A 23,795-nucleotide genomic window follows, 5' to 3' on the forward strand; every position below is an offset into this window, starting at 1 on the left:
GGGCTGCTGCACTGGGATGACCCTGAGAGATGGGATGGGGAGGGAGGTGGGAGGGAGGGTCAGGATGGGGAACACATGTACACCCATGGCTGATTCATGTCAATGTATGGCAAAAACCACTACAATATTATAAAGTAATTAGCATCCAATTAAATAAATTTTTTAAAAAGTTCATTGTGAAAAATGCCTACATCAAGAAATAAGAAAGATCTCAAACAAAAAACCTAACTTGACACCTCAAAGAATTAGAAAAAGTATAAAAACCAAAGTTCAAAATTAGTAGAAAGGAAATAACAAAGAGTGGAAAAAAGAGAGAGAGAGAGAGGCCAATAAGACAATAGAAAGTATTGAATAAGACCTGTATTTTTTTTATGATAAGCAAAGTTGGCAAACGTTTTGATTCACCAAGAAAAAAAAGAGGTACAACTCAAATAAACAAAATCAGAAATAAAAGAGTAAACATTAAAATTGATACCACAGAAATACAGAGGATGATGACAGATGATAATGAACAATACATGAACAAATTGGACAACCTGGAAAAAATAGATAAATTCTTAAAAACATGCAAACTATTAAGACAGAATCATGAACAAACAGAAATTTGAACACAGCAATAACTAGAAAGGAGATTGAGTTTGTAGTCATAAACTCCAAACAAACAAAATGCAGGACCAGATAGTTTTGGGTTTTCCTGGTGGCTCAGATAGTAAAGAATTGGGTTGCAGTGGGGGAGACCTGGGTTCAACCTCTGGGTCGGGGAGCTCCCCTGGAGGAGGGCATTGCAACACACTCCAGTATTCATGCCTGGAGAATCCCCATGGACAGAGAAGCCCAGTTGGATACAGTCCATGGGTCACAAAGAGTCAAACACGACTGAGAAACTAAGTACAGCACACAGATAGTTTTGATAATGAATTCTACCAAATACAACATTTAAAGATAAATGAATACCAACTTTTCTCAAACTTTTCCAAAAAATACAAGAGGAAGGAATACTTCCAAATTTATTTTGCAAGGTCAACATTACTCTGCTATCACAACCAGAGAAGAACATTACAAAAAAATGAAGATTACAGGCCAATAGGCTTGATAAACACAGATGCAAAAATCCTCAACAAAATATTAGCAAACTAAATTGAAGAATACAGTAAAAGGGCCATAGACTATGAAAAAGGTGGATTTATTTCAGTGATGCAAGAATGGGTCAATATGTGTAAATCAATCAATGTGATACAACTCGTTAACAAAATGAAGGATAAAAATCATATGACCATCTCAAGAGAGTCAGAAAAAGCATCTAAATAATAAAAATAAATGGAAAAAAAATTAAAAAAAATAAAAAAAATTAAAAAAAAAGAGAAACTGAAAAAAAAAAAAAAAAGAAAGTCAACATTAATTCATGATTAAAAAAAAAAACTCTGAACAAAGTGGGTATGGAGGGAACATACCTCAACTTAATACCGGCTCTATATAACAACCCCACAGCCAATATCATATTCAACAGTGAAAAGGGGAAAGCTTTTCCTCTAACATCAGGAATAAGACGAGGATGACCACTCTCACCACTTTTACTGAACAGAAGGGATCAGAATTTGGGAAAAATTTTCTTAAAATGCAAAAGGATTGAATATGTTCAAATGCTAATAGAAAGGAGCCAGCAAGGAGAGAGAGAAAACAGAGAAAAAAGAAGAAATGATTCCTGAAAACGTGACAGGAAAGGGATCCATGAGACAGACAGAAAGATTTGCTTTAGATAAAGAGACCCCTTCTTCTACAACAAAATGAAAGAGAAAACAAAGGGTGTGGATGTAGCTAAATTTGTAAACCTTGTGGACAGGAGTTGAGGGAGTTTCCTACAATGGCACTTAGTTTCTTTGTGGAAGACTAACTCACTTGGGGAGAAGTCCTCAGCAGAGAACTGGAAGGGAAGAATTCAGGGCTGAAAGCCCATGTCATGCTTGTTGGAGTAAGTTGAGTTGGGTTACCAAGCAAGAATGTTGTATAAGATTGAGGATTCACTTAAGGTTGGTGATAATAATACCAACCTGCTGGGCTGCACGGTCTTTTTCAGAAGGAGACATTAGCTCAAGCACAGGCAGAAAGGCAGAAGACTGTTGCATTGGATTTTGGATAAGTAAGTGAAAGAGATCGTTAGGAAGGTGACTAACAATCTGATAGATACTCAGGTGGGAGCAGCATGATGTGAGACATATGAGAATAGAGGATACTGGTTAAGTGCTCATAATAGTAAAACATACACTGGTAAATAAGGAAGTAGACAGAAGAGTAGGCTAATGAACAGGCAGAGTGTGGAGCTATCAATGTACTGAAAACCCTGTGGAAGCCTAAGCACTATTATATTTATTAAATTGTATTAACAAACAAAAAGGAAAGGAGCATGTGGTCAGAGGGTAAAATGTATGACATGACTGTGTAGTTAGTACCTGTAAACACTTGTGTGCATACTTAGTCACCCAGCTGTGTCCGACTCTTTGTGATCCCATGGACTGTAGCCCACCAGGCTCCTCTGTCCATAGGGATTTTCCAGGCAAGACTACTGGAGTGGATTGCCATGCCTCCTCCAGGAGATCTTCCCAACCCAGGGATCAAACCCAGGTCTTCTGCACTGCGGTAAGATTTTTACCAGCTGAGCCACATTAAGACTCTTAGGTTATCAACTATCACAGCAGTAGAATTATACAGTGCCTGTCTACTGGCTTCCTCGTGGTTCAGACGGTAAAGAGTCTGTCTACGATGAGGGACCTGCATTCAATCTCTGGGTTGGGAAGATCTCCTAGAGAAGGGAAAGGCTACCACTCCAGTATAATGGCCTGAAGAATTCCATGGATTGTGTAGTCCTTGGGGTCACAAAGAGTCGGACATGACTGAACGGCTTTCATTTTCAGGAGTCTTGAGTATAGATGAAATGCCTTGGGAATGAGGTATTCTCTGAACTTAACATCCTGAGTTGCTGCATGGGGCAGATTGCTGGGGACAAGGTCAATGTATCTTTGGATCTCGTGCACCACAGCATCCGTGTAGGGCATGCGGTTCCTGTCCTGCATGCAGGGGCTTCAGTTTCTGCCAACCACATGGTCAATTTCTTCCTGAACTTTAGTTGGCAAGATAGGAATCAGAATTTAGCTTCTTAATCATGGTTACATTGGATAATTTGTTTGCCCAAAAGGATATAATTTAAAAGAATTTTTAATTTGTCTATAACTCTTTTAGAGTGAATCTTTTTGACAAAGGATTGTGATTTTGCTGAATCAATCCTTTCAGTACAAATGCATTTGAGTAGAATTATCTTTTGACAAAAATATATTTATGTGGACTTAGAAGGCTTTATCAAGTAATGCCCTTTTAGAGAAAGAGGAAGGCTAATGCTTTCCAGATCCTAGGATAACTCTCTTTACTATATTTTACATGATGCAGATCAATGATACTCCGCCACAGAAAACAACAGTGACCTCAGCCCTTGAAACCTGCCGCTGCTGATTAAATATTTCATTATGAATTTTACTTTAATTTTAATTTAATTTATTCAATTATAGGAAGATCTACTAATGATGACTTTTTCTTCTTGTACAATATCTAGGCAGATGAAGAATGGAATAGTCATCAATGTTGCCTACCAGTTTCTACCCAGAATTTCATCCTGTCCATCATCTGTGATCCTACTTGTGACCTCTGGGTGCTTCAACGGGAGCAGGAGCCCATATCTCAGAGTGAGGCTTGTTGTCTCTGTTCCAGCACTAAACACGTCCCATACAGTGGTTATCAAGTTGTCCATGGTAAATTCAGAATGTTTATTATGTTTTTCCTAGCAATGATAAATAAAAGAACCTTATAAATAACCCTATAAATAACATAATTCCATATAACATCATAATTTTTAAAAATTTACTTATTTGACAAATTAAGCCAAACATTAGAGAGTATTATAGATGAAGGTAAAGTTAGATGAGTTTGTTAGAATTACTTCAGTTAAAACAGTTAAACTTCCAAGTCCTTTCTGATTCTTCACTTTTGATACTCACTATAGCAAATCAGTTCTTCAGTAATTTCTAACTTGACTCTTATCAAGTCATCACTGCTACTCACTGTCAATTCAAGCATTTATTGTTTATTTCATCATATCTGAAGTTCTCACTAAAGTATCCAGAATCACCTACCCTAAAACTGAAACAATATTCTCAAAATCATCAGTCATTACACCCATGACAGTTTCTCAATTACAATCAAGATAATCTCTAAAAATTCCACACACTTCATCACTGCACTTATCATACCCTGAACCAATTTTGTCATCTCTGCTAATCTAAGCCAGAGTTTTCTCAAAACCTTCCTCAGCTGTTTCCTACTATCTTTCCAACAGTAAGCCTTTCTAGATTCCCACCAATTCCTGCTTTCTCTCATTTGTTACATCATCCATTCATGGAATTTATATGATGAAAAATAATATGTTATCTATCAATAATCTTGAATGTGCCTATTTGTCTGTGTGTGAGTGCTTCAACCTGTCCCCAAATAAAGAACAAACTTTAACATGGTAAATATAAAAACTTCCAAATCATTTTCAGTGACAATTTATAAATAGCTCAAGACATCCAGTATGGTTTGCACAAGCAATCTTCATTCTTGTATGTGCAAGCAGTGAACACATCTTTAAGAAGGAGCATTTGTTCTAATAAACCAATTTCACTGAGAAGAACAAAGCTATTCCATGTGTCACATCACTCCACCCACAAAGATGAAATAGCAAATCTGGGTTCCATTTTACCTTTTCCATTTTAATCAGAAAATAATCAATAAAATCTTGAGGGTTAATGAGGTCCAGGGATTCTTGGTGTTTCTTTATTTTCTCCAAAATAAACTTTCTTTGCTCAGTCATGTTTTTAAATATTGTATTATGACTTCCTGGGAAATAATGTAGTAAAGAGGGAAAGCATTGAAGAGCTGAAAGATGAAAGAATCATTCATTAATTTATTCAGCAAACTTTTACGGGCCCATATTATGGATCAAACACATTGCTATAAAATGAGTAGCTGCTGCTGCTGCTAAGTCACTTCAGTCATGTCCAACTCTGTGCGACCCCATATATGGCAGCCCACCAGGCTCCACCATTCCTGGGATTCTCCAGGCAAGAACACTGGAGTGGGTTGCCATTTCCTTCTCCAATGCATGAAAGTGAAAAGTGAGTAGATTAAGATGAAGAAGACATGCATCTTGCATTAGAATACATTTGAGATTGAGAGGGAACTGATAAACTGGCTGGAGTAACAGCATGCACAGGTTACCAACTAATTTCAAAACCATTCAAATTCATTTCTAACCATAACTCTCTAAAGAAACTCAGGATCATACTACCATTTTTCCAAATGAGGGTACTGAGATTCAGAAAGATTAGTCAGCCACCTTAAGACACAAAACTAGTGATAGAGGTAGAACCCAGTGTTCCCTCCAGTTTACCCTACACGCATGTCTAGAGAGAGTCACCTAAAAAGTATGCAGGGATCACACCCTTTTTGTTATAGTTTTTATGAAAGTATAGCTGACATGCAATATTTATTAGTTTCAGGTGTACAAAATTGTGATTTGACATTTATATACATCACAAATTTTTCACCATGGTTAGTTTAGGATCCCTCTGTCATCATACAGCTATTGAAATGTTACTGACTATTCCTTGTGCTGTATTTTACATCCCTGTGACTTTATTTTATAACCAGAAGTTCAGACTTCTTAATCTCCTTCATCTATTTCATTCATGCCCACATTCCCTCCTCTCAAGTGACCACTAGTTTATTCTCTGGGTCTATGAGTCTCTGTTTTGTTTTGTTCGTTTTCATTTTTAAATTCCAAATATGAAGTAAATCATATGGTATTTGTCTTTCTCTGCCTGAAATTTTCCGTTTAGCATAATATCTTCTAGGCCCATCCATAAACAGCACTATTCAACCTGTTATATGGCTGAATAAATTTCCATTGTATATATACAAACCATATTTTCCTTATCCATTCATTCTTTGACAGATACTAAGGTTGCTTCTATATCTTGACTATTGTAAACAAAGATACAATGAACATAGGGGTACATATACATTTTCAAATTAGTGTTTTTATTTTCTTTGGATAAATACCCAGGACTGGAATTGCTGAATTGTACATTAGTTTTATTTTTAATTTTTTGATGGCCTTGCATATTGTTTTCCATAGTGCCTACACCAATTTACATTCCCACCAACAGTTCATGAGGGTTCCCTTTTCTCCACATTCTCCCCAACACTTGTTATTTCTTTTTGACAAGGGTTATTCTGACTGGTATGAGGTGATATCTCATTGTGGTTTTGATTTCCCTGATGACTTGTGATGATGAATATATTTTCATATGCTAATTGGACATCTATATATCCTCTTTGGAAAAAATGTCTATTCAAGTCCTCTAGACACTTTTATTTATTTTGAGTTTGCTTTTTTGTTTTTGATTTTGAATTGTATGTGTCCTGTGTGAATTTTTTATATTAACCCCTTGTAAGATATATTGTTCGGAAATGTCTTTTCCCATTTGATAGGAAACCATTTTGTTTCACTGGCATCCTTGTCTTTTTCCTGATCTTAAAAAATGTTTTCAGATTTTCACTGTTGAGTATGATGTTAGCTATGGGCTTGTCATTATGGCCTTTATTACATTTTGAGGTGTATTCCTTCAATACTCACTCATGAAGAGCTTTTGTCATAAATGGAGGTTGAATTTTTTAGTCTTTTTTAACATAATTTGCGATCATAGATTTTTTTCTTCATTTTGTTAATTTAATGTATCACACTGAATGACTTGCAGATATGGAACCACCCTTGCATCGCTGGAGTAAGTTTAACTTATCATGGTTTGAGCTTTCCTGATAGCTCAGCTGGTAAAGAATCTGCCTGCAATGCAGGAGACCCTTGTTCGATTCCTAGGTCAGAAAAATCCGCTGAAGAAGGGATATGCTACCCACTCCAGTATTCTTGGGCTTCCCTTGTGGCTCAGCTGGTAAAGAAACTGCCTGCAATGCAGGAGACCTGGGTTTGACCCCTGGGTTGGGAAGATCTCCTGGAGAAGGGAACGGCTACCCACTCCGGTATTCTAGCCTGGAAAATTCCATGGATTGTATAGTCCATGGGTGTTGCAAAGAGTCAGACTCCACTCAGAGACTTTCACTTCACAATCATTTGGTTTATGGCCCTTTTAATGTAATGGTGAGTTCTGTTTACAAATATTTTATTAAGAATTTTTGAGGAAGTGTTCCTTCTCTTCAATTTTTTTTGCAAAAGTTTGAGAAAGATATGTATTAACACATCTCTAAATTTTTTATAGAATTCACCTGTGAGGCTATCTGGTCCTATACTTTCAATGATGGAGGTGTTTTGATAATTAATTCAATTTGATTACTAATGATCACTCTGATTAGATTTTCTGTGTCTTTCTGATTTAGTCTTGGTATGTTATGTGTTTCTGTGAATGCACACTTTTTTCCTAGGTATCCAGTTCATTGGTATGTAATTGTTCATAGTGGTGATAATGATCCTTTGAAGTGTTGTCATATCAGTTGTAATGCTTTTCTCTTTCATTTCTGATTTTATCTATTTGGATTGTCTCTCTTTTTACCTTGATGAGTTTGGCTAAGGTTTATCAATTCTTGTTTAACTTTTCAAAAACCAGCTTTTAGTTTCATTGATCTTTTCTATTGTCTGTAGTTAATGTTTCATTTATTTAATCTCTGACCTTTATTATTTCCTTCCTTCTACTAACTTTGGGCATTGTTTGTTCTTCTTTTTCTATTTATTTTATATGTAAGGTCAGATTGTTTTTTTGAGATTTTTTTTTTAGTTTCCTGGTGTGGTAGGCCTGTTTGCTAAAAAAACTCCCTCTTAGAACTGTTTTTGTTTGTCACAAAGATTTTTAAATGTTGTATTTCCATTTTCAATTATCTCAAAATATTTTCATTTCCTCTTTGATTTCCTTATTGATCTATTATTCAGTCCCCACATGTTTGTATTTTTTCCAGTTTTTTTTTTTCTTGTGATTGATTTCTAGTTTCACACAGTTGTGGTTAGAAGAGATGCTTGATATGATTTCAATTTCTTGAATTTATTGACATAATTAATTTGTTTTGTGACATAACACAATCTATCCTGGAGAATGTTTTGTGTACACTTGAAGAGAATGTGTATTTGACTGCATTTGATGGAATGTTCTGTATAAATCTGATCTAATGTGTTGCTTAACACCAATTTTTCCTTATGAAGTTTAGATCTGCATGATTTGTTCATTAGTGTAAATGGTGTGTTAAAGTCTCATATTATTATTATATTATGATCAACAATTACTTTCATGTCTATTAACATTCACACCCTTTTTTAGTAATGAATAAACTCACCAGAAATATTGTTAATGCCTAAATTATGTAGCTTATTTTTATTTAGGTATTTTATACCCTGACTAATATACATGTTAAATCTCTTCAGTCATGTTCAACTTTTTGTGACCCTATGGACTGTAGCCTGCCAGGCTCCTCTGCCCAGGTGATTTCCCAGGCAAGAATACTGGAGTGGGTTGCCAAGCCCTCTTCCAGGAGATCTTCCTCACTCAGGGATGGAACCTGCATCTCTTACACCTCCTGCATTGGCAGATGACTTTTTTACTGCTAGCACCACCTGGAAAGCCCTGAGAAGTATACAGGTTGCCCTTATGGACCTGGCTATTTCTAATCCTAAAAGTTATTGGCTCCTTTTTAAATAGTACCTTCATGATTTAATACCTTTGCTAGACACTGAAGAAATTTATTAAGGCTGGTAGCTTGTATCAAACTAGCTAAAGAGTTAAGAAATCTAGCTTCTAAGTCTAGTTCATTCTTTTTCTTGGTTAGGCTACTTTGGAAAGTATGTTTAATATCTCTGGGTAAATTTTTATGTTCCAAAAAATGAGGAATAGAGTATTTGTCCTCTATAGTCCTTCTCAAGTGGAAAACATAACTTTATGTTCCACATAGAATTTTAGTTACAAAGGATGTATCACATATGTTAGTAACTTTTCCTGACATGTACTATCATAAAAAAACATATTTTATATACCACTTTCTTTATCTATAGATATACAAATCATGGGGTTAAAAAGGTTTCTGGAAAAAAATATTTTGCTATAATTAGTACACTACAATATTATATTTTTCTTTTTATTACTATATTTTACATTTTAAAACTCAATTCATTAGCTAAATTGAATTGATAACTCACTAATCAGTTACAGGTGATAGTTTGATAAGCATTATCTGTTTTGATAGACACAAAGGGATGTGGAAGGATGAGCAATCAATTAGCTAGAAAATTGTTTCCCATTTAAAAAGAATCTTGACCTTACCTCTATCCAGGGGATGCTTACAAGCATTGCATTTTCATCAAAATATTTTATCAAGGTTAGCAATTTCTCATCACTGTACTCAAAACGGTTCTGGAAAATAATGGAGCAGATCACATTGCAGGGAGCACAGCCCAGAAGTAAAGTAGGAGCACAAGGAGATCCTAAAAAGTCAATATAAACATTAGAAAATATTCTAGTATAAATCTTACATGTACTGTTTAAAGTAAGTAAGAAGAGTTGACTTCCAAGATTTTTTTTTATTTATAGGAACAACCTGGACATGCAATCATCACTATTCAACATGCCTAAAATAAAATTTATTGTATTTTCCCAAGCAAAATTATCTAATCCAGTGTGATTTATTTGTTTTCCCTCCAAGTGTTCTCCTATTTATGCCATTCTCCAAATAACAGCCACAACATAATTCACAAGAAAAAGGTTATTTTAAAATGTTTTTAATGTTGCCAGATTTAGCCTTTACTATTGATACTTCTTCATCATGCCTACAGGAAACAGCAATATCATAAGAAAATCAAGAGACTGGGGAGACTTGAAATAATACTTCAAAAATGCAGTTGAAAAAAATGGACTGTTCAAAATGGTCATCATCAAAAATCCACAAACAATAAATGCTGGAGAGGATGTGGAGAAAAGGGAATGCTCCTGCACAGTTGGTAGGAATGTAAACTGATACGACCTCTATGGAAGACAGTATGGAGATTCCTTTAAAAACTAGGAATAAAACTGCCTTATGACCCAGCAATCCCACTACTAGGCATTATCCTGAGAAAACCAAAATTGAAAAAGACATATGTACCCCAGTGTTCACTGAAGCACTATTTGCAATAGCTAGGACATGAAAGCAACCTAGATGTCCATCAACAGATGAATGGATAAAGAAGCTGTGGTACATATATACAACGAATATTACCCAGACATAAAAAGGAGTGCATTTGAGTCAGTTCTAATGAGGTGGACAAATCTAGAGCCTATTACACAGAGTGAAATAAATCAGAAAGAGAAAAACAACTGTTGTATATTAACTCGTATATATGTATCTAGAAAGACAGCACTGATGAAACTATTTGCAGGATAGAAATGGAGATGCAGACATAGAGAACAGACTTATGGACACAGGTGGGTGGAGGAAGAAGAAAGTGGGATGAGTGGAGAGAGTAGCATGGAAACATATACACTAACATATGTAAAATAGATACCAAAGGGAATTTGCTATATGAATCAGGGACCTCAAACCAGGGTGACAACCTAGAGGGGTAGAAAGGGGTGAGAGGTAGAAGGGAGATTCAAGGGGGAGAGGACATATGTATATCTATGACTGATTCATGTTGATGTATGGCAGAAACCAACATGATATTGTAAAGCAGTTATCCTTCAATTAAAACAAATAATTTTTTAAAGGAAAAAATTGGAGTGTGCTTTCTCTGTAGAAGAAAAGAACAGTGACAGAAATTGGAGTTACATTCAGATATTTTAAAAATATGTTATAGTATTAGAAACAGGCTTCCCAACCAAAATAAAGAATATGACTAACTTTATTCCTGTTCGACTGATGACAATTTGTAAGCCTCGTCTTTTCTTCTTCTACTGACATCTGGACTAGGTGACTTTAAAGAAAGCTCAAGTGATACTTCTTTGCAACAAGAACAAAATTTAAAGCACATAAGGTCTGGTTTTTCACTGAGAACCTTCATGCCCAATCTATCCCCAAAAGACCATAAAAATCTCAAACCTGCATCCTTCCTGTGCTCTCTCAAGCCATTTTTGGATCTGGTTTCTAGCCACCTGCCCTCCACAGAAAGCCTCATTATGTGTGTAATAGACCTTTTCATATCCTATCGAGATGTGTGTATCACTACCAACCTCAACAGCTAAACTAAATTTTGGATGGGAGGTCCATCCTGCCTCTGCCTGGTTACTACCACAACACTATACTCCAAAAGGAAAAAGTCTAGCAGGGATTAAAAAGTAGAAGTTACAAGGGAAAAGGTTCTGCATAACATGTGAAATAAACTTCCAACAGTCAACCAGTGACAAACTCAGTTCAGTTCTGTTCAGTCGATCATTCATGTCTGACTCTTTGCAACCCCATGACTGCAGCACACCAGGCTTTGCTGTCCATCACCAACTTCCAGAGCTTGCTCAAACTCATGTTCATCGACTCGGTGATGCCATCCAACCATCTCATCCTCTGTCGTCCCCTTCTACTCCTGCCTTCAATCCTTCCCAGCATCAGGGTCTTTTCCAGAGAGTCAGTTCTTCCCATCAGGTGGCCAAAGTACTGGAGTTTCAACTTCAGCATCAGTCTGTTCAATGAATATTCAGGACTGATTTCCTTGGGATTGACTGCTTGGATCTCTCAAGAGTCTTCTCCAACACCAGAGTTCAAAAGCATCAATTCTTCGCTGCTCAGCTTTCTTTATAGTCCAACTCTCACATCCATACATGACTACTGGAAAAACCATAGCCTTGACTAGATGGACATTTGTTGGCAAAGTAATGTCTCTGCTTTTTAATATGCTGTCTAGGTTGGTCATAACTTTCCTTTCAAGGAGTAAGCATCTTTTAATTTTATGGCTGCAATCACCATCTGCAGTGATTTTGGAGCCCAAAAAAATGAAGTCTGATACTGTTCCCACTGTTCCCCCATCTATTTGCCATGAAGTAATGGGACCAGATCCCATAATCTCAGTTTTCTGAATGCTGAGGTTTAAGCCAACTTTTTCACTCTCCTCTTTCACTTTCATGAAGAGGCTCTTTAGTTCTTCTTCACTTTCTGCCATAAGGGTGGTGTCATCTGCATATCTGAGGTTATTGATATTTCTCCCAGCAATCTTGGTTCCAGCTTATGATTCCTCTAGCTCAGCATTTCTCATTATGTACTCTGCATATAAGTTAAATAAGCAGGGTGACAATATACAGCCTTGATGTACTCCTTTCCCTATTTGGAACCAGTCTGTTGTTCCATATCCAGTTCTAACTGTTGCTTCCTGACCTGCATACAGGTTTCTCAAGAGGCAGGTCAGGTAGTCTGGTATTCCCATCTCTCTGAGAATTTTCCACATTTATTGTGATCCACACAGTCAAAGGCTTTGGCTTAGTCAATAAAGCAGAAACAGATTTTTTTTTTTTTCTGGAAGTAGAAAAAGATAGTTTTTCTGGAACTCTCTTGCTTTTTGATGATCCAGTGGATGTTGGCAATTTGATCTCTAGTTCCTCTGCCTTTTCTAAAACCAGCTTGAACATCTGGAAGTTCATGGTTCATGTATTGCTGAAGCCTGTCCTGGAGAATTTTGAGCATTACTTGCAATTGTGTGGTAATTTGTGCATTCTGTGGCATTGCCTTTCTTTGTGATTGGAATGAAAACTAAGCTTTTCCAGTCCTGTGGCCACTGCTGAGTTTTCCAAGTTTGCTGACATATTGAGTGCAGCTCTTTCACAGCATCATCTTTCAGGATTTGAAATAGCTCAACTGAAATTCCATCACCTCCACTAGCTTTGTTCATACACACTGACCTAGAGCCAGACATCCTGAAATGTGAAGTCAAATGGGCCTTAGGAAGCATCACTATCAACAAAGCTAGCATGTGAGATATGTGCAATTGTGCGGTAGCTTGAACATTCTTTGGCATTGCCTTTCTTAGGGATTGGAATGAAAACTGACCTTTTCCAGTCCTGAGGCCACTGATGAGTTTTCCAAATTTGCTGGCATATTGAGTGCAGCACTTTCACAGCATCATCTTTTAGGATTTGAAATAGTTCAATTGGAATTCCATCACCTCCACTAGCTTTGTTCGTAGTGATGCTTCCTAAGGCCCACTTGACTTCACATTCCAGGATGTCTGGCTCTAGGTGAGTGAACACACCATCATGATTATCTGGGTCTTGAAGATCTTTTTTGTGTAGTTCTTCTGTGTATTCTTGCCACCTCTTCTTAGTATCTTCTGCTTCTGTTAGGTCCATACCATTTCTGTTTTATTGTGCACATCTTTCATGAAATGTTCCGTTGGTATCTCTAATTTTCTTGAAGAGATCTCTAGTCTTTCCCATTCAATTTTTGTCCTCCATTTCTTTGCATTATTCACAAAAGGAGACTTTATTATCTCTCCTTGCTATTCTCTGGAACTCTGCAGTCAAACTGGGCTACCCCAGGAGTATGAGGTCTCCATGGCTAGGTGGAATCGATCAGAGTCTGGGAGGTCATCAGTGAGGAAGCTGAGAGAAGGCCATATTAATTATGGGAAAACTGAATCAGCTAATGATAATTTCTGCTTGAAATGCAAATCAGGTGGACAAAACCACTTATAAGTAATATGTATCAAATTTCAATATTCATTGATTTACTAATTCCATTTCAGAAATTTTATTCTAGAAAGCAATCAGAAATATTCAATGCTTAATATTTTTTATATTATTAGCAACAAAGTGTTGAAAACAGTCTATCTGGACAAATAAATAAAGCTTGGTTAAATAAACTATGGTACCTGCAAAATAATAGACTACTATACTATTAATAATGATAATGATAACAAAAAATGGTAATGATAAAAGAACATGCAAACATATTTATTTAATATGTTAAATTTTAACATAAGGGTAGAGAACAATCTATTTAGACGAACCTTGTGTTCTTATCACTGCTTCTGCGAAATCTCCCACCCATTCCTAGGTAATATGCACCAAAAGTCCACATGATATTCATTGACAGTCTACTTGAGAAACTTACTCAAAAGAAGAAACCAGAATCACCCATATATCTGTAATTATTTCATTATTTATACCAGTAGCAGCAAAAAATGAGGGGAGAAACCTATCTGGATGACCATATATCAGTGGTAAAAAAACCACAATACTGAGTCACAATTTAAAATATAGCATTAGTAAGCTAATAATGTTCTTTACAAATGAAATAGTGAGGTTAAAAACCACCTATGTCTTATGATCCTGATCTTGCTCCTTCCCTGCGAAGTCTCCTACTCACCTATTTCTCTCCTATCCCCTCTTCCAGTCCTACGTGGGCATCCACACACATGCACACTGAGCAGATGTGTGATGCTGCAGCTCCCTCCCTTCACACCCAAGGAGAGCTATAATACAGCCTTATGCACAGAGAAGGACTTGGTGCAAAATCTATACCTGAACCACTAATTTTATTTCAGTCTTATTGAGATTAAGCACATTTCCCAGCTCCTCTTACAGATAAGCACATTTCCCAACTCTTGTGACTGAGTTACAGCCCATGGAATATGAATGAACTTTTGTATGTCTGCCATACCTCACGTATTAAAAACAGTATTGCACTTTTCTTTATTCTTTCCTTCAACCCCACTACCATTCAAAGAAATGAACTCTGGGTGTCACAGGAAGGCAACCATGTGCTGAAGGCATCAAAGGCCCTGGAAACCAGGTGCTTGAAAAGGCCATTATGCCAACCACTTCACCTCTTACTACTGTCATGTGAGCAGAAAGTAAACTTCTGTTGTATTTGAGCCATTATCTCTCTGTAGTCTACTTGTAATATCATGTAGTCTGCCCAAGCAGTTACTGTTAATTGCATAAAGAAATACCTACCATTAGTTTTTTTAATGCTTCCACCAAACATAAGGCTTCCTCTTGAATTCTGTGTTCAATAGTCTTCTTCCCCATCCCCATATTCCTCAAAACCATGAGGGAGAAACGCCGAGTTTGCTTCCATCTGTCTCCATTGCTGAAAATAATTCCTACCAGAACAAAAACCAAAAGTAGAGAATAATCCATTGCCATGAATTCTAGCTGAGAGTCTTTAAACCAGGAGAGGACAAGGACACCTAAGCAGGGATTAAATGTAGTAGTGACAGCCTCAGGAATTTCTATTGGGCCCTTCATCACCTGCCTCCTCCTCTCTTAACCCAGCTTGTATCTTACTGTCAAGACTCTTGGTTTTACATATCACTACACTCTTCTTTATCCATTAGCTCCTGTAAAATTCAGAACAACCCTAAGGACCAAGTGTTTTGTCTCCATTTTACTTATGAGGATGCTGAAAATCACAGAGGCAAAATGCCTGCTCTTTGATGACTCAGCTAACAGTCCACAGAGTCCAAGTTATAGGTTAGGTTTTGGGGGCTGATTTGTGCACTGAAAATGAACTGTAGGAGAAACAACAAAAGAGTCAATTCTTAAGATGGGTATAAAGAGCACTTGTGTATTTAAAGGAAGCTCATGAAAATCTATTCCTCAAGTAAGGAACATGGCCATAGCTCTTCCCATTTTGACATTCTCCTTCTATTTGCTAATCTCCTCCAAGAAATATGGATGTCTTCCCCGTGTTCTACCCTGCAGGTGCCTGCCCCCACTTCTCACAGCACCATGGCTAGGCTAGGTCTATAATACAAACCACAAAGCACAAATATGCTCTGATAAGAGGGTCATGGGGAAACACAATAAATATATATCAGAATGTTAAAGAAAATCTTTTTAAATCAAATACTTGCACTGTCTGTCATCTGTTTTTTACATTGTACCAAGAAAGTTCAATGTCAGACTTTCAGAGCCAAGGACAAGATCAGAGGGAAAGACAATGCTCATAGGGAGCTTGTCTAATAAGACCATAAAGAACAATGGAAAGGATGAAGTGACCCTATTCAGGCATTATTTTTGTAAGAACCCAGTGAACCACAGAGGATAGGACAGTTTAAGGTCTAGCTATTTAAAAACAGATGACAGCGCAAGTATTTGATTTCAAAAGATTTTCTTTAATATTCAAATTTATATTTATTGTGTTTCCCCATGACCCTCTTTCAGAGCATATTTGTGCTTTATGCTTTGTATTACATTCTATTGGATAAAAAAAATTTGCTGTGCTTTTTTTTCTAAGAAGAATAGAAAATTGAATGCAATTTACACTTTCCAAACCTTTGTTGGTTCCATGTATATAATATGCAAGCTTCCAAAACTAGCCTCTTAGCAACCATGATTCAGGCCAGAAAGCAAAATGTTCAGTAAATAGGATAATTTATTGTCATTTTCCTCCCTTATTTTTCTCTCTGTCTCTTTTTCATTTTCCTACCTGGCCATAATTTATTAATAGAACATTAGTGGTTAGATTTGCTTTCCCTGCACTTCCTGTTTCATTCAGACCATGTCATCTTCATAATTTTAAATGTGGATTAATGACCCTAGAAAACTGTTTATTTATGATGCTTTCATAAACTTCTCTATTACCTATAATTTCTCAATTCCTTAGCCTATTTGAATCTTTCCAACCTACAATTCCCACACATGCCCCAAATAGAAGCATACCTAATCCCTGGTTGATGTGGTCTGCCACTGGTAAACTACCTCTGCCAGAAAATTCCTCACTCTGATCAATCAGGACTTGCTTCACTGCTTCATATCCATGCAACACCACAGTAGGCTTCATGCCAAAATACAGAGTGAACACAGGACCATAATCTTCTGCTAGCTGGAGAAAACAGGAGATGCAAGAACAGTGAGCATTTCAAAACTGAAAATGTAGATAATGTAGGAAAATATAGATAATGTGGGAAATATTTTCAATCTTCTTAAGATTCACCCATTATAAAAGATTTCAATTTCTAGAACCAGTAATATAATATGACATAACTTTAATACAAGGGTAATTATCATTATATTATTAGGAATACTGTTATTATTATCATCACCATCAATAGTTACTCTTTATTCAGGTCCTACTATGTGACAAAGGCCATAGCATGAATTTTATTAGTATTATTCTATTAAGCTTTTTTCTGCCAAACCTATAATTGCTCTTTCCTTCTTATAGTGGCAATAAATGATATGTTTCTTCTGTTTAAAGGAAGGTGCTCCATCTCTCACACATGAAGACTAATAATCATCCCCTCATCATCCATTCTTCACATCTTTAGCACCAGAGACCTCTAAGCTTTCAAAATACACAAGGACATAGCCACAGACATTTTTCATCTTCCCAGTGTGATGATGTAAGTAAGTTTTCATGAACTGAGATAAGCAGAAGGGATGTACACAAATTCTACACTGGCATAAATAGGTGACAACGCATCTTTCATTTCTCCTCTTATCCATAGATTGAAATGACAGCATGGAGATGACCCCTCTGTGAGAGCCTTAGGGCACAAGATGGTAAACTACAAGACTGAGGAGATCTGGTTCTCTGAAAGGCTTCGTGGAGGAGAGGCAGCCCAGCAGCACTTACTCTATACCTTCTATGTGGAAGGCAGAAATAAACTGTCTTCCTTAAGTCACTGAATTATTGTGGTCTTTCTGTCATGGCAGCTTATTTAGTGTACTACATGATATAGACTTTCACTCTTTCAACTTGTCCAATGTTTGAGTCCTTTTGCTACCTTCTGATTCATTCTCCATACAGCAACCCATTTCACAAAGCAAATGTTAAAGGACATCCTATGGCTCTTATGCTAAAAACCAATATTCTTAAAATCCTTGTAAAATCTACATACTCTGGTCCCTGCTTACCTGCCTAATCTCATCTCCACCATGCTTTTACCTACTCTCTGGGCAACAAACATATTGGTCCTCTTTCAGACATTCCAATAACTAAGTCTGCCCCAGACTGAAAAAAAAATGGAACAAACATTTACTTGTATTTTATCCAGTTAATGACTAATTATTTTTCAGATCTCAGCTCCAATTTCACTTCCACAGAGAACCCTTACTGACTGTGCCTCCTACCTGTAATCCTTTAAACTACATCACCTTTTTCAGCTGCACCTTTTTCTACTGTGTTCCTATTACATGGTTTGTAATCATACACTTATTTGCATGATTGTTTCATAAATACATGCCTACCATTTAGACTGTAAATTCCATACTGCTGACTTTTTTTTTTTTTAATTCGCTGCTCATATAGTTAAAGAACCTGCCTGCAATGTGGGAGGCCTGGGATCAGTCCCTGGGTTGGGAAGATCCCCTGGAGAAGGGAAGAGCTACCCACTCCAGGATTCTTGCTTGGAGAATTCCATGGACACAGGAACCTGGCTGGTGGGTTACAGCCCATGGGGTCACAAAGAGTTGGACATGACTGAGTGACTAAAATTTTCACTTTCTTTCACTTTGAAAATTCCCAGCGTCTGACACACCTGGTACTGAAAATAGGCATTCAATAACTTGTTACACTCAGGTATTAATATTTGTGCATAATAATTATTATTCACATTTTAAAGAAGTAGAAATTAAAGCTCAGAGAGATTTATAAAATTTGACCAAGGCTGTGAGTTAACAAGTGTATGAGCTGGGGTGATGACACAATCTCTTCAAAACCAGAGTCTGATACACAGAAGGAGGAGCTTCCAGGGGCAGTGCTCATAACTAACTTTCCCACAGAAGTCAGATTTCAGATAATTCCTTCAAGATTTAAAGAGCTATAGAACAGTTATTCATTCATGGAGCAAATACAACAGAAGCTGTGAAATCTCTTGAAACTTGGTTATTTCCTTGATTTCAATTCAATGTATTCTTTCAGGAAAATTGTGGGGTTGTCACTTTGTAACTATGCAGTTTTTAAAAATTAAAGCAATTTCATTGCCATTAGAATTTACCAAAAATAAGTGCTATAAAGGACACATAGGTCACAACATGGACAGAGAATTCCCACTTTTGACAATTTCAACAATGATGTCATTGATCTCACTCCATTCTGGCAACCTTTAGCTGTATACCATCTAAAATCATGTCTGGGTGTCATACATCATTGATAAGTGGGGTTTATCCCAGGGATGAAAGTACGATTCAATAGTCTCAATTTGATCAATGTGATACACCACATTAACAAATGGAAAAATAAAAACCATATGATAATTTGATAGATATAGAAAAGTTTTTTTATAAAATTGAATATCCATTTAGGATTAAAAATTCTCCACAAAGTAGGTATAGAGGCAACATACTTCAACATAATTTAAAAATCACATATATAATAAGTCCACAGCTAACATCATCATACTTGACAGTGAAAAACTGAAAGCATTTTCTCTAAAATCAAGGATGCCCACTCTTGCCACTTTTACTCAAAATATCATATTGGAAATCAAAGCCATAGCAGTCAAAGAAAGAGAAATAAAAGGATTTGAAAAGAATGAAGTAAAACTGTTCTTATTTGTAGATGACACAATACCATGCATACAAAATTCTAAGTTCAGTTCAGTCGCTCAGTCGTGTTCCACTCTTTGTGACCCCATGGACTGCAGCATGCCAGGACTCTCTGTCCATCAACGACTCCTGGAGTTTACTTAAACTCATATCCATTGAGTCAATCATGCCATCCAACCATCTCATCCTCTGTCATCCCCTTCTCCCCCCACCTTCGATCTTTCCCAGCATCAAGTCTTTTCAAATGAGTCAGTTCTTCGCTTCAGGTGGCCAAAGTATTGGAGTTTCAGCTTCAGCATCAGTCCTTCAAATGAATACTCAGGACTGATTTCTTTTAGGATGGACTGGTTGGATCTCCTTGCTGTCCAAAATTCTAAAGATCCCAACAAAAGTCTGCTGGAGTCATCAGTGAATTTGGAAAAGTTGTAGATAAAAAAAATTAACATATAGAAATCTGTTCCATTTCTAAACAATAAGAACAAACTATCAGAAAGAGACATTAATAAATCAATCCCACTTATCATCACACAGAAGAGAATAAAATTCCAAGCAATAAATCTAATTAACCAAGGAATTAAAAGATATGTACTCAGAAAACTATAAGATGCTGTTTTAAAAAAAAAAAAGACAATACAAATAGTTGGAAAGACATAACATGCTCGTAGACAGGGAAAGTTAATATTGTTAAAATGAACATATTACATATTACCCAAGGAAATCAACAGATTCAAAGCAAATCCTATCAAAATACCAGTGTAATTTTCAAAGTACTACAACAAGTACTTCTAAAATTTGTATGGAAACACAAAAGATCTCAAGCAGACAAAGATATCCAAAGAAAGAACAGAACTGAAAGTATCATACTCCCTGATGTCAGACTACAGTACAAAGTTACAGTAACCAAAACAATTGTACTGGCACAAAAATGGACACAGGAATATGGAGCAGAATATATAGCCCAGAAAAAAAACCCACTGATATGAACAACGAATCCATGAAAAAGGACACTAAAATATACAGTGGGGGAAAGGCAATTTCTTCAATAAATGGTGTAACGAAAACTAGACAGTACACTTAAAGAAATAAATTAAAATATTTCACATGCTAGTAAGGTTATGCTCAAAATCTTACATAGGCTTCATCAGTACATGAATCAAGACCTTCCGGATGCAAAAGCTGGGTTTGGAAAAGGCAGAGGAACCAGAGATCAAATTACCAACATTTATTGGATCATAGAGAAAGCAAGATCAGTTCAGTTCAGTAGCTCAGTCATCTCCGACTCTTTGCAATCCCATGGACTGCAGCATGCCAGGCCTCCCTGTCCATCACCAACTCCTGGAGTTAACTCAAACTCTTGTCCACTGAGTCAGTGATGCCATCCACCATCTCATCCTCTTCTAGGAGAAGGCAAGTGAATTCCAGAAAAATATCTATTACTGCTTCTTTGACTACACTAAATCCTTTTACAGTATGGATCACAAAAACCTGTGAAAAATTTTAAACAGATGGGAGTACCAGACCATCTTACCTGTCTCCTGTGAAACCTGTATGCGGGTGAAGAAGCAACAGTTAGAAACTGGCATGGAACAATTGACTGGTTCAAAATTGGGAAAGGAGTACAACAAGGCTGTATATTGTCACCCTGCTTATATGCAGAGTATATCTTAATTTATATGCAGACTACATCATATGAAATGCTGGGCTGGATGAATCACAAGCTGGCATCAAGATTACCAGCAGAAATATCAACAACCTCAGATATGCAGATGATACCAATTTAATGGCAGAAAGGGAAGAGGAACTAAATAACCACTTGATGAGGGTGAGAGAGGAGAATGAAAAAGCTGACTTAAATCAGCATTCAAAAAACTAAGATCATGGCATCCAGTCCCATTATTTCATGGCAAATAGAAGGGGGAAAGTGGAAGCAGTGATAGATTTTACTTTCTTGGGTTCCAAAATCACTGTGGACAGTGACTGCAGCCATGAAATTAAAAGGTGTTTCCTCCTTGGAAGAAAAGCTGTGACAAACCTAGAAAGTAGAGACATCACTTTGCTGGCAAAGGTCCATCTAGTCAAAGCTATGGTTTCTCTAGTAGTCATGTATGGATGTGAGAGGTGAACCAAAAAGAAGGCTGAACACTGAAGAACTGATGCCTTTGAACTGTGGTGTTGGAGAAGACTCTTGAGAGTCCCTGGGACTGCAAGGAAATCCAACCAGTCCATCCTAAAGGAAATCAGTCCTGAATATTCATTGGAAGGACTGTTGATCAAGCTGAAGCTGCAATACTTTGGCAACCTGATGGGAAGAGCCAGCACATTGGAAAAGACCCTGACGCTGGGAAAGACTGAAGACAAAGAAGAAGGGGGTGGCTGAGGGTGAGATGGTTAGACAGCATCCCTGACTCAATGGACATGAGTTTGAGCAAATACCCAGGAGATAGTGGAGGACAGAGTATCTTGGCATGCTGCAGTCTGTGGGTCGCAAAGAGTCAGACACAACTCAGTGACTGAACAACACAGAAAGAAAATATTTTCTCATACTATATACAAAACTTAACTCAAAAAGGGTTGAGGACTTAAGTGTAAGGCCAGAAACCATAAAACTCCTAGAAGAAAACATAGGCAGTATACTCTTTGACATGTATCATAGCATATATTTTTGGATCTGCTTCCTAGTGAAGTGAAAGTGTTAGTCACTAAGCTGTGTCCGAGTCTTTGCAACCCCCTAGACTGTAGCCCACCAGGCTCTTCTGTCCACAGAATTCTCCAGGCAAGAATTCTGAAGTGGGTAGCCATTCCCTTCACCAGGGGATCTTTCTCAACCCAGGAATTGAGCCCAGGTCTCTCACATTGTGGGCAGATTCTTTACCATCTTTACTATAAAAGAGAATGAAATTTTGCCATTTGCAATAACATAAACTAATCTGGAGGGCATTACACTTAGTGAAGTAAGTCAGACAGAGAAAGACAAATACTCTATGTTATCATTTATATGTGGAATATTTTTAAAAAATACAATGAATTAACTGGACAGAATATAAACAGGCTCACATACATAGAGAACAAACTAGTGGTTACCAGTGGGAAACAAGAAGAATGGAAGGGGAAATGAGGGGTAGGGGATTAAAAACTATAGGCTGCTATCTATAAAACAAATAAACTACAAGGATAAATTGTTCAGCACAGGGAATACAGCCTATATTTTATAATAAATTTCAAAGGAGCATAATCTATAAGATTTTCAATGTTCTCACTTGAAACTAACATAATATTGTAAATCAACTCTAGCTCAATTGAAAATAAATTAACAGGGTTCCCCTGGTAATCCAGCAGTTAAGAATCTGCCTCACAATGCAAGGGATGCTGGTTTGATCCCTGGTCTGGGAAAACCCCACTTGCTGCAGGGAAAAAGCCTGAGTACCACAGCTACTTAGCCTACACTCTGGAGACTGTGAGTGGCAACTACAGAAGCCCATGAGCCACAGAGTCTGTCTGTTGCAACAAGAGAAGTCATGGCAGGAGAAGCCCGCACACTATAACTAGAGTGCAGTTTCTGCTCGCCACAATGAGAGAAAGCCTGTGCACAGTGATGAACACCCAGCACAGCCAAAAATAGATATTTTTTAAATAAATGAATAAAATAAATAACAATGAATAAATAAATAAATAAAATAATGTCCAGGTGTCCAATGGGAACTCCCCTTTAAAACCACTTTTAACAAACATGGTGTCTGGGACTATGGAGTCTGGGACAAGACATAGGACTGTCTTATTTACTCATTACAAACAACTGGAACAAAAGTAATCATACTTGCCTTGCTTATGGATTTGCTGACATTCTTAATATTTATCTGGAGAATATTTCCAACAATTGGGAGAGGTGTGGGCCCAGGTGGCAGCTTCCCTTTGGCATACCTCTGATTCCATAGAAAAAGGAAAATCAAAATAGAAAGACAGATCACCAGAACTACAAAGAGATCCATTGGTGTGCTTTGCGTGAGGGCAACTGAAAGCTTAGAATCCAAACACTTTATAAAAACTAAGTGCAAAGAAAAAAACAAACAAACAAAGTGCAAGCTTATCACCAAACATGCAATAAGTCTTTGAACTTTTAAATAAATATTGCTTTATCATCAGTGCACTTTGGTTTGTCAATAGATATTTAAATGAAAGGTTACATTGCTATTGATAAAACATGTAAGTTTCCATGGAAATTTCAACTGAAAACTAATTCACTTTCTCAGAGATGGCCATATTTTA

General features: G+C 36.9%; 1 pseudogene; it reads right to left on the reverse strand.

Annotated features, from left to right (window-relative positions):
* LOC110151484 (cytochrome P450 2C21-like) overlaps nt 1-23,558 on the reverse strand; it is a 36,789-nt pseudogene extending 13,231 nt beyond the window's left edge.
* Nucleotides 23,559-23,795: the final 237 nt, after the last annotated feature.

This window comes from Odocoileus virginianus, chromosome 7 (genome assembly GCF_023699985.2).
Source record: "Odocoileus virginianus isolate 20LAN1187 ecotype Illinois chromosome 7, Ovbor_1.2, whole genome shotgun sequence".
Taxonomy (NCBI): Eukaryota; Metazoa; Chordata; class Mammalia; order Artiodactyla; family Cervidae; genus Odocoileus; species Odocoileus virginianus.